The following is an 8,528-nucleotide window of genomic DNA, read 5'->3' as shown; positions in this document are numbered from 1 at the left end:
GCTTTAGGTTTACAAAACCCAAAGGCTGGAGACTTCCTACACCTTCCGGCGTGCTAGAAGGGCGCAACTCAGGCGGGGAGTCCCGGGCGCCCCCACCCGGGCCCCGCCCGGCTCGCCCTTCCCCGCCCCTCTTTCCCCGTGACGTGCCGCAGCGGGTTGGGAACATGCGCACTCGCGCCCCGCGCCCCGAGCCGCTGCTCCGCCTCGGCGCCTGTCATTCTCCGCGGCGCAGCGGCTAGTGCGGACTGCGGTCCCCGCCTGCCAACTCGCTCGCCTGCGCGCCCGCGATGTGACTGATCCTCTGGGGGCAGGCTGGCAGCTCTGCGGAGAGCAGTACCTTGGCTTTTTCTAGTACGGGGTTTCTTGTTGAGCTGTGCTTCCCTCCGAGGCGGAGACACGCACCAGGGGCTCGGAGCGCAGCTTTCCCGGGCCGACGGCAGCTGCAGCGCTAGGGTTCGCGCGGCCGGGTGCAGTTTTAATCGTCGCCGCCGCCCGGTGGTGCGCCCTGGCGAGTGCCAAGGCGCCGGGCATCGCTGAGCCGAGGCGGCTGGTGCAGAGCAGCAACGCTTGGTCCTGCAGCCGCAGCTGCCTCCGGACACTGCAGGAGCCGAGGGGCTGCGCGCAGCCAGAGTTTGCAGGGGTTGCCTTGAAGCCAGTCCCCAAGAACCCTCCTGGACTCTTGCATCTCGGTAAGTTGACTTTTGAGTTTTTGAAGTTGGAGGGAGCCGTGGGAAGGAGAGGTTCGTTTTTATTATCTTCGTGTTGTGAGCAGACAGGAGTGGCTCCTCTTATTAACAGGATTTCAGTTAGGGGAGGGAGTGCGGAGTGCCAAGAAGGGGATCCGCCGCGGGAGAGGAGCCTGGAGCCCAGGACTAGATGGCTCCAGCCTCTGGTGAAGGTTGCCAATTGGGAAAGTGCTGGGAGAGGACAGGTGCTCCCAGGGCATTTCGCCTGCTGCTAATTGCACATTCGGAACTCCTTGACTTTGTGTCTGTTGTGTATGCGGGGCAGGGGCAGGTCTGCAGGGTCTTGTCACCTCTATTATAAGTGCTCTGGGGAGGACTCTTTCGTATGTGACTCCTGGATGGTCAGCACTGTAATGGATCTTTGGGAACTGAAGCTGAGCCATTCCTTCTCAGGCCTGCAGTCTTCCCGCGCATCTCTCTTTTCTCCTCCCCTAGGCAGAAGTTGCCAACGTTCCCATAATTGGAGCCTAGTCCTTTAGGGAGAAAAACAACTTATATGTCAACTCAGTGTTTCGTGCTCTAAGGCATATAGCATGAGGAAAAAAAATGTTCTGTGCGACATATGATTTCATACACTTTAAGGATGTGGGCAAGTCTCAAAGAAATAGGATTTAGATGATGACACCTGAGTTTCACAGGGATTGTCCAGCACCTCTTATGTAAGCTTCCCAGCTGGATAACTTTACCTCTCTGCAGTGGTTGCAGCTGTGGCTCTCCATTCCATTTGTTTAAGGTCCAGCTCCAACAGTATTTAATGAAAATGCTGACATGATATAGCAGCCTGTAGTCAGAAACAGAGTGCACTCTTCAAATTGGAGTGTCTTCTGGTAATAGGGAGCAGGGGAGGAAGAACCCAGTATATTTTTCAAGGCAGCTCCAGGAATTAGACACATAAATCATGTTTTAAAATAGCATGCATTGTGCAGAGAGCATGTAAAGGACCCTTTTGGAACACATCCCCTTTGTTTTAGAAAAAGTAGAAATTGTTCATACCAGACAATTGTTGAGTCTGAAAGTTAAGTGTACTGATGGGTTTAATTATCTTAATAAACAAAGAGCATGATTTATAGGTAGCTGCAGTATCCTGCTTTGAAGGATAGAAATCTTTAACCTTTATTTCTCAGCTGTCCCCTAGAGATTCCTTTTAAGCAGAGCAATAGATTATCATCATTGATGTTTAATACTTGAGTTGATTAAATTTGTAAAAGGAATACTTTGAAATACCATATAGCACTGTGGTTTGGCTTATTAGATAGTGATATTAGAAATAAGAGAAATATTTGGAATATTTGTACAAGTCATTAGTTTAACAAAATGTATCACATTAAGACTTCCCTGAAATACATACATATATATATATATATATATATATATAGAGGCACACACACATATATATGTACATACACATATATATGTATATATGGAAAGAGAGAAATATGTATACATCTATTTGTGAATTTGGACTTGATGTCTTTCTTTAAACCCAAACTTCAGGATATATACTAGTGTAAGATTTATTTGGGTACTCTAGAAAGAGAGCAGTTATTTATGATGTTCCAACATACAAAACAAGATGAACTAGTTATAGATACTTTATTTAAGGTATAGTTTTTATATTAAAAATTCTTAGAAAATATAAAAATATGTTACTTCAAAATTTGAAAAGTTAGTCAATATATTGTAGTTCATGAGAACATCCGAGTGCTTACCTGTAGAAGGATTTCATCCAAGAATGGAATCTCAAACAGGTTGACCCAGAAAGCACTGTTGTATTATGGTTAGGAGGACAGCATATGAGGCTGGGTTGCCAGCTCTAGTACCATCTGTTTGAATCTGAGAAAGTTACATAATCTCTCAACGGGTCTCAGTGTCTCTAGCTGTAAAATGGGAATGACAGTAGCACTTACCTCGTTGGATTGTGGTGAGGATTAAAGGAGTTTATACATGTAAAGCTATTGAGCCACTGTCTTGCATATTAAGCTTGCCCTGGATAAACTTATCCTTGCATCTTTGGATATTGTAGACATTGAACGGCTGTTGATGGAGGGCAATAGAAGTTTACAGGTATAACAATATCTTTTATATAATTTTATTTATATCAAGCTATAAATATTTGTTGGGCACCTACTAATCATACCAATGCCAGCTGATATTTGACTTAGTGTCTCCCTCACTCCTTCACTATAGGCCTATGAGACAGTTTGCTTGATCTACATGTTAGGGATGAGGAAACTGAAGCTCAGTGAGATCAAATAGCAGAGGTTGGAACTGATACTTTAACCCATGTCTGTTTGAAACTATGTTCTTTTTGACCCTTCTGCTTCAAGTTGCAAACAAAATAGATGCATTATTATCTTCAATTTACAGCTGAAGAGATTTAAGCTTAAAGTGTGCAAAATGCTTAACAGCCCCCCCATCCCCCAGTTTTCCATGACTGGGAGCTATTATTACCATCATAATTATTGTTAAATACCCTGCCCTGGTAGCACACCTCCTTATGTGCAGGAGAGATGCCAGGTAAGGTGAATTTTCTTTACCAATTAGAAGTGGATTCTGTTGCTCCGCTGCCCATTCATATAGTCGGAGTCAAAAAAAGAAAAATTGGTCTGATATTGCAGTTCACACTGAAGGTTGTTGCTTTCTGTTTTGTTTCCTGCCCACACACATAGTTGCAGCAATCCACACAGTCAAATAAAACACTGCAAGCAGCAATAATCAATCCACAAATGGCATCATCCCTGAGCATAAATTCAGTCCCTGCTGGAGGACTCCCTTAGAGTAGAGAGAAAGGCCTTGTACTTTGCCTCCTACTATATGTTCAGATATGGGAATAATTTCTCCTTCACATAAATATGTCTGCTTTCTTTTGGCCTCAGTTCCAGTGACCTTGGAAACATTTTCAGGGATTCTGTGTGAGCAGGATTAAAAGTCTTCATAACCCATTGAACTTCTCTCCCGAGTTCCAGTGATTGAGAGGCTGTGGTATTTTTTTTTTTTTTTTTTTTTTTTTTTGGCTTTCTTAGGTCGTTACTCAGATATTAGGTAGGGTTCTGGCCTTTGGTAAATCTTTGTTTTCTAGATAGTAAAATCTAATTGTTGTATAAGTACATGGGTAATAGCCTGCTCACACATGGATTTAATGTTTAATTAAACCTCTTAGCTAATATATCTACCAATGAAAGGTAGTTCAAGACAGATGTTCCTAATATATCTACCAATGAAAGGTAGTTCAAGACAGATGTTCAAGGTTAGCTTTCTTTCTTTCTTTCTTTCTTTTTTTTTTAAGATCAGAACTCCCCAGGAGTGAGCTTCCTGTAGGCTGCTTCCCTGTGCCTGGGGATACAAGCAGTTGCATTGTGCCAAAGAGAGCCCTTGCTGCCAACTGAGTCATCTCACATCTCTCTGAAATAGCTTCTACTTCAATTTTAGCCCTCCTTTTCAGAGAATAGATACTCCCCTTGGCTCAGTCAATAGCCATATTTGAAATGTTCCTCTGCTCTGGGTTTTTCTAGAGCAAAAGTCTCCCTTGAGCACTTACTTCTGTGACTTGAGCTAAGTCCATGATTTACTATGAGTTAACTCTTCAGAATTTGCATGTTGTTTTATTTCCTGTTATTTAGTAGGTTGTCTGTGGACGTATTTAAATCTGCAAATAACTTTTCCTCTGACACTCAGTTCACTTTAGCCTTCATAAGACACATGTGCAAGAAATGCAAAATCATTTTAATATGGATATAAGTGAATAGAGATCATTTACTCTCCCCAATTATATCTGCTATTTTGAATTTTCATTTTGGATATAAGGAGTAGGGAGCGGATATTTCTAGAGCTCTTACATCATGCACAGTAAGAGATATGTTAGGGGGTCATACAAGTTTCTGGTTGTACAAGCAAGCAGGTGCCACCTGGAAGAGTATGCCTCAGAGCTGGGTGATTGCAGAGTTCTTGGGCATGGGGTAGGAATGAGGGGAAGACAGCTCTGAGCATGATTTATCTGATTCTATTCCTACTTCACACTGGTTGGCCCTTCTGAATAAGAATTGGAATGAGTAGCTAACAGGGAGCCCTTACTGTGTGCTGGCTACCATGCTGACCACATTTCCTACAGTATTTCTCGTAATCCTCACAGTAACCTTGTGTGGTAGTTAACCTTCGTGTCATCTTTTGCAGAAGAGAAAACTGAGGTCTAAAAAGGTCAGGGCATTTGTCCAGGGCCACATGAGTGAGTTTCATAATAAAAAGTGGAACCTAGGGCTTTCTGACAAAATCAGTCCACTAGATACAACATTCTACTACCTCTAGTCTTGAGCCTTCATGATATTGTGTAGGTATGCTCTGTTATTTTCAAAACTTTCTGGCCCATAGCCAACAGCTGGAATGGACTGCTCAGGAAGTATTATCTCCATATCTTTGTACAGGAAGAGCTTAAGCTTAGTTCATGCAAGTGCTCAAAAAAGAAACCCACATGTTCATTTTGTGAAATAGGAAGCACAAACCTTTCAGCTGATGTGACCACAGTGGAACTGCATGTTCACTTTATCTGTTCAGGAGCAGATGCTTGCACTATTCTTATTAAAGAAAAGAAGTGGAGAGGCCTGAGATTTTTCTCCAGGTGGTATTAAAAAAAGTTTATTTAAATTTTAAAAAAGCATTAATAACTTGTCACTGAAATACTGCATCAGTGTCATCTGTCATTCACAAGGAGCCTAAGGTTTTTAGAGGAAATACATACATATGGCTGAAAGTAAGTTTCAACTGCATTGTGTCAGAACAAAAAATTCACATCAATCTCCTCTGGCTACATATAGCCTTCCTAACTCCATTCCAAATGGAAAAGTAAAAGAGAGAATTCAAAGCCATGTTGTAATATTTTCAGAATCTGCTTCTGTTTTATCTTGATTTCACACTGAACCCAGCATGTGTTCAGGAAGTTCTTCCTGTCCCCTGAGATTTGAATGATGAAGTTAACTACTATCATTATGATATTTTGGCATATCATTGACGTTTCCTCTACTCCTATTCTGATGTTACAGGATTGTACAACTCTCAAACCAGTAAGCGATTAAAAACTTATTTTAAAATGCAGTTTGCTAAATGTAATCTGTTTATGACAGAGGTCAGGGGAATCTGTGCTGTCCTTACTTAAAATACAGAGCACTTAAAACCTTATAAACTTTATGGCGCCAGCAAGTTAAAAAAAAAAAAGAAAAAAGAAAAGAAAGAAAATATTTTGAAATTAATCACTGGCAGTTTTGTACCTTCCTCTCCCATTTCATAGGTCTCCAGATGACCCAGTTTCTACATACCATATCCTGTATTCATTTGCAAATAATCAGTTTCACTCAATTTCCTCAAAGCACCAAAAGGTGTGACTAACTCAGCATTGCTGTCATCTGCCATCTTTGGCTGGAGAGTCCCAGGACTGCATATGTAAGCTTTTATGTGAATGTATTCTCTGAGGAATGAAGGGTGATCAAATGACTCCTCAGGCATCTGGTTTCACTGTATCCATTACTGTTAATGCGGCCTCCACCCACTCTGCCCCTGTACCTCTAACCATACTTCCTATTCATTGCTCTGTCACCTCCATTGTGGTTGAACATGCTGAAGCTATTGGGAAACCTTAATATTGAGGCAGCACTTGTTATGAACCAGAGGCAATAAAACCACAACACAATAATTTTTTTTATGCTAGAGATAGAACCCAAGTAAATTTTTTTAATTAAAATTAAAAAGCCAGTAACCAACATAGCTATACACAAGAATACCACACCTCTACATTCAGCACTTGAGAATTGCAACCAGGATGGCCTTATTATTTTTTTACCTGACACCTCAGGAGAACTGTGAACCTTCTAATTCACACATAATCACTAGCAGCTTGGCTGTGTTTGAGACAAATTTAGTTGGGTGATATTTATTCATTTATACATTCACCAGATGTATATTGATAGGATACCAGGAACTATGAGAGATGAGAACTTGAGCACAAGCAAATTCCTCTGTGCACCCTCTGGAACCTCCCTCCATGTCATGAGTGAAGAAGGCCCTGGGCAGCAGGCTCTGTCAGAGGTACCTGACTTCAAGAACAGGCCTTCACCCAGGAAGCAGGGATTGGTCTGAATCTGGAAGAGTCGGTAACAGGGTACCACGCAGCTGAGGGTGGACGTGGGCTGGGAGAAATCACCCAACACAGAGAAACAGGGAATTCATTCCCATGAAAGCACCAAACAGACCAGTGTGTTTGTGGAAGAGTGGGTGGCTGAGGCCTGTTAATGTGGTAGGTGGGTCTGGAGATGGAGAATGGAGGCCAGAAGCACTTTTAAAAAGGGTCTTGTCAGCCATGTTTGGTCTTGTAGATGAACTTCAGCTCTTGGAGTGGTTCTTTTAGAATACTCCCCTGGGTGTGTTGTACAGAGTGGATCATGTAGAAAACACAAAAGGGAAGCTGTGGAAAAGTACCTCTTAAAGCCTACTGCAGATTTAAAGTCAGAATTAAGATGGATATAAGGGTGGGGACATTTGGGGGAGACAGAGAAGCAGGGAAAGGATGGTAACTTTAAGAACGACACCCAAGTGTCTGGCTTGGGTAATAAATAGAGGTGCCATTGGTGATGACAGTGAATACAGAGGATGGGCCAGTTCAAAGGGGAAGATGACAAGCTGTGGATTTATACAGTGTGAGGCATCAGGAGGTTCCAATGACAGTTGTACAACCTGTGGTTCTGGGATGCAAGGCAGAGGCTGAGCTGCAAGTCCTCTGTGTATTTGAAATTGTTGTGAGGTAGTGATCTGCATAGGAGAATGTGTGGAATAATAATAATTAAAAAATATGAGCCAAGGTGGCAGGCAGGAGAAAAGGAGACTGGAGAGTAAGATTAAGTGAGTGGAGTTTTTGACAAGGGCTTGGACACAAAGTGGCAGAAGCCAGCAGCAAAGCGGAATGAGGTGCTTGATTGAATGGGAACCCAGTGACAAAGGAAATGAAATACAAAGAAAAAGCTGAGAGAGCAGAGGTGGGCCTGACTCTTACCTTGCGGGTATCCTCACAGGTTGTTTTTTAGCTTTCAGTTTCTGTCAAATCCTAAGACCTACTATGTGGAAGGTGAGTGGGGATGAGGTTCAGGGAAAGAAATCAAATCATGAATAAAGCATGACCCTGGATGCCAACGCTTGTCAGTTCTTGTTTTTCTTTTCCATTTTTCCATTTTCCTCTTGTTCACAGCAGTACACAGGCATTTGGGAACATGGGAAGATCAGAACAACTTTCTTGGTGCATAAAGTGCTTGGTTCTCCAAAGCAGGCATCTCTTGTACTGCATCCATGAGCACAGCTGAAAGGGAAAGTGATAAATGGCACATTATTTGACAGCTTATAAAGACTAAGCTTTTATCCTGGCCCTGGAATGTTTAGAGGGTTTGAACCTTTGGACCAATTCTTTTACAGATCATGAGTGTCTTTTGGCTCATTGCATTATTTGAGGTATGTTGAGTACAATATCATATAATTTTAACTTGTCCTATAAAATCGCCTCATTATTTCATAGACAAACTGTATTTTAAATTGTTGTGAGGTTGTGATCTGCATTTAGCAACAATAGAAATAATCTTATGTGTTTCAGTTGGTATCGTGAATTTCAGTTCTTAAATGTTTTATCCTTCCATTTTGATTTAAAGGTAGAATTACTCCCATTAGAGAGATGAGGAGACTGAGATTCAGGGTGAAGATGACTGAGTGGCCATAACATGGCTAGTAAGTGACTGAGCTCATAGGACCTAAAAT

General features: G+C 42.1%; 1 protein-coding gene across 4 annotated transcripts in view; it reads left to right on the top strand.

Moving 5' to 3' along the window:
• Nucleotides 1-231: 231 nt before the first annotated feature.
• PAG1 (phosphoprotein membrane anchor with glycosphingolipid microdomains 1) overlaps nucleotides 232-8,528 on the top strand; it is a 138,820-nt gene continuing 130,523 nt past the window's right edge. For all 4 annotated transcript variants that reach the window (XR_014018768.1, XR_014018769.1, XM_081266114.1 and 1 more), the window contains exon 1: nucleotides 232-689. The gene's annotated coding sequence lies outside the window, so the exon portion shown is untranslated. The remainder of the gene's footprint in view (nucleotides 690-8,528) is intronic.

This window comes from Spermophilus citellus, assembly GCF_964194105.1.
Source record: "Spermophilus citellus genome assembly, chromosome: 14".
Taxonomy (NCBI): Eukaryota; Metazoa; Chordata; class Mammalia; order Rodentia; family Sciuridae; genus Spermophilus; species Spermophilus citellus.
This window is presented reverse-complemented; position numbering and strand designations above follow the sequence as displayed.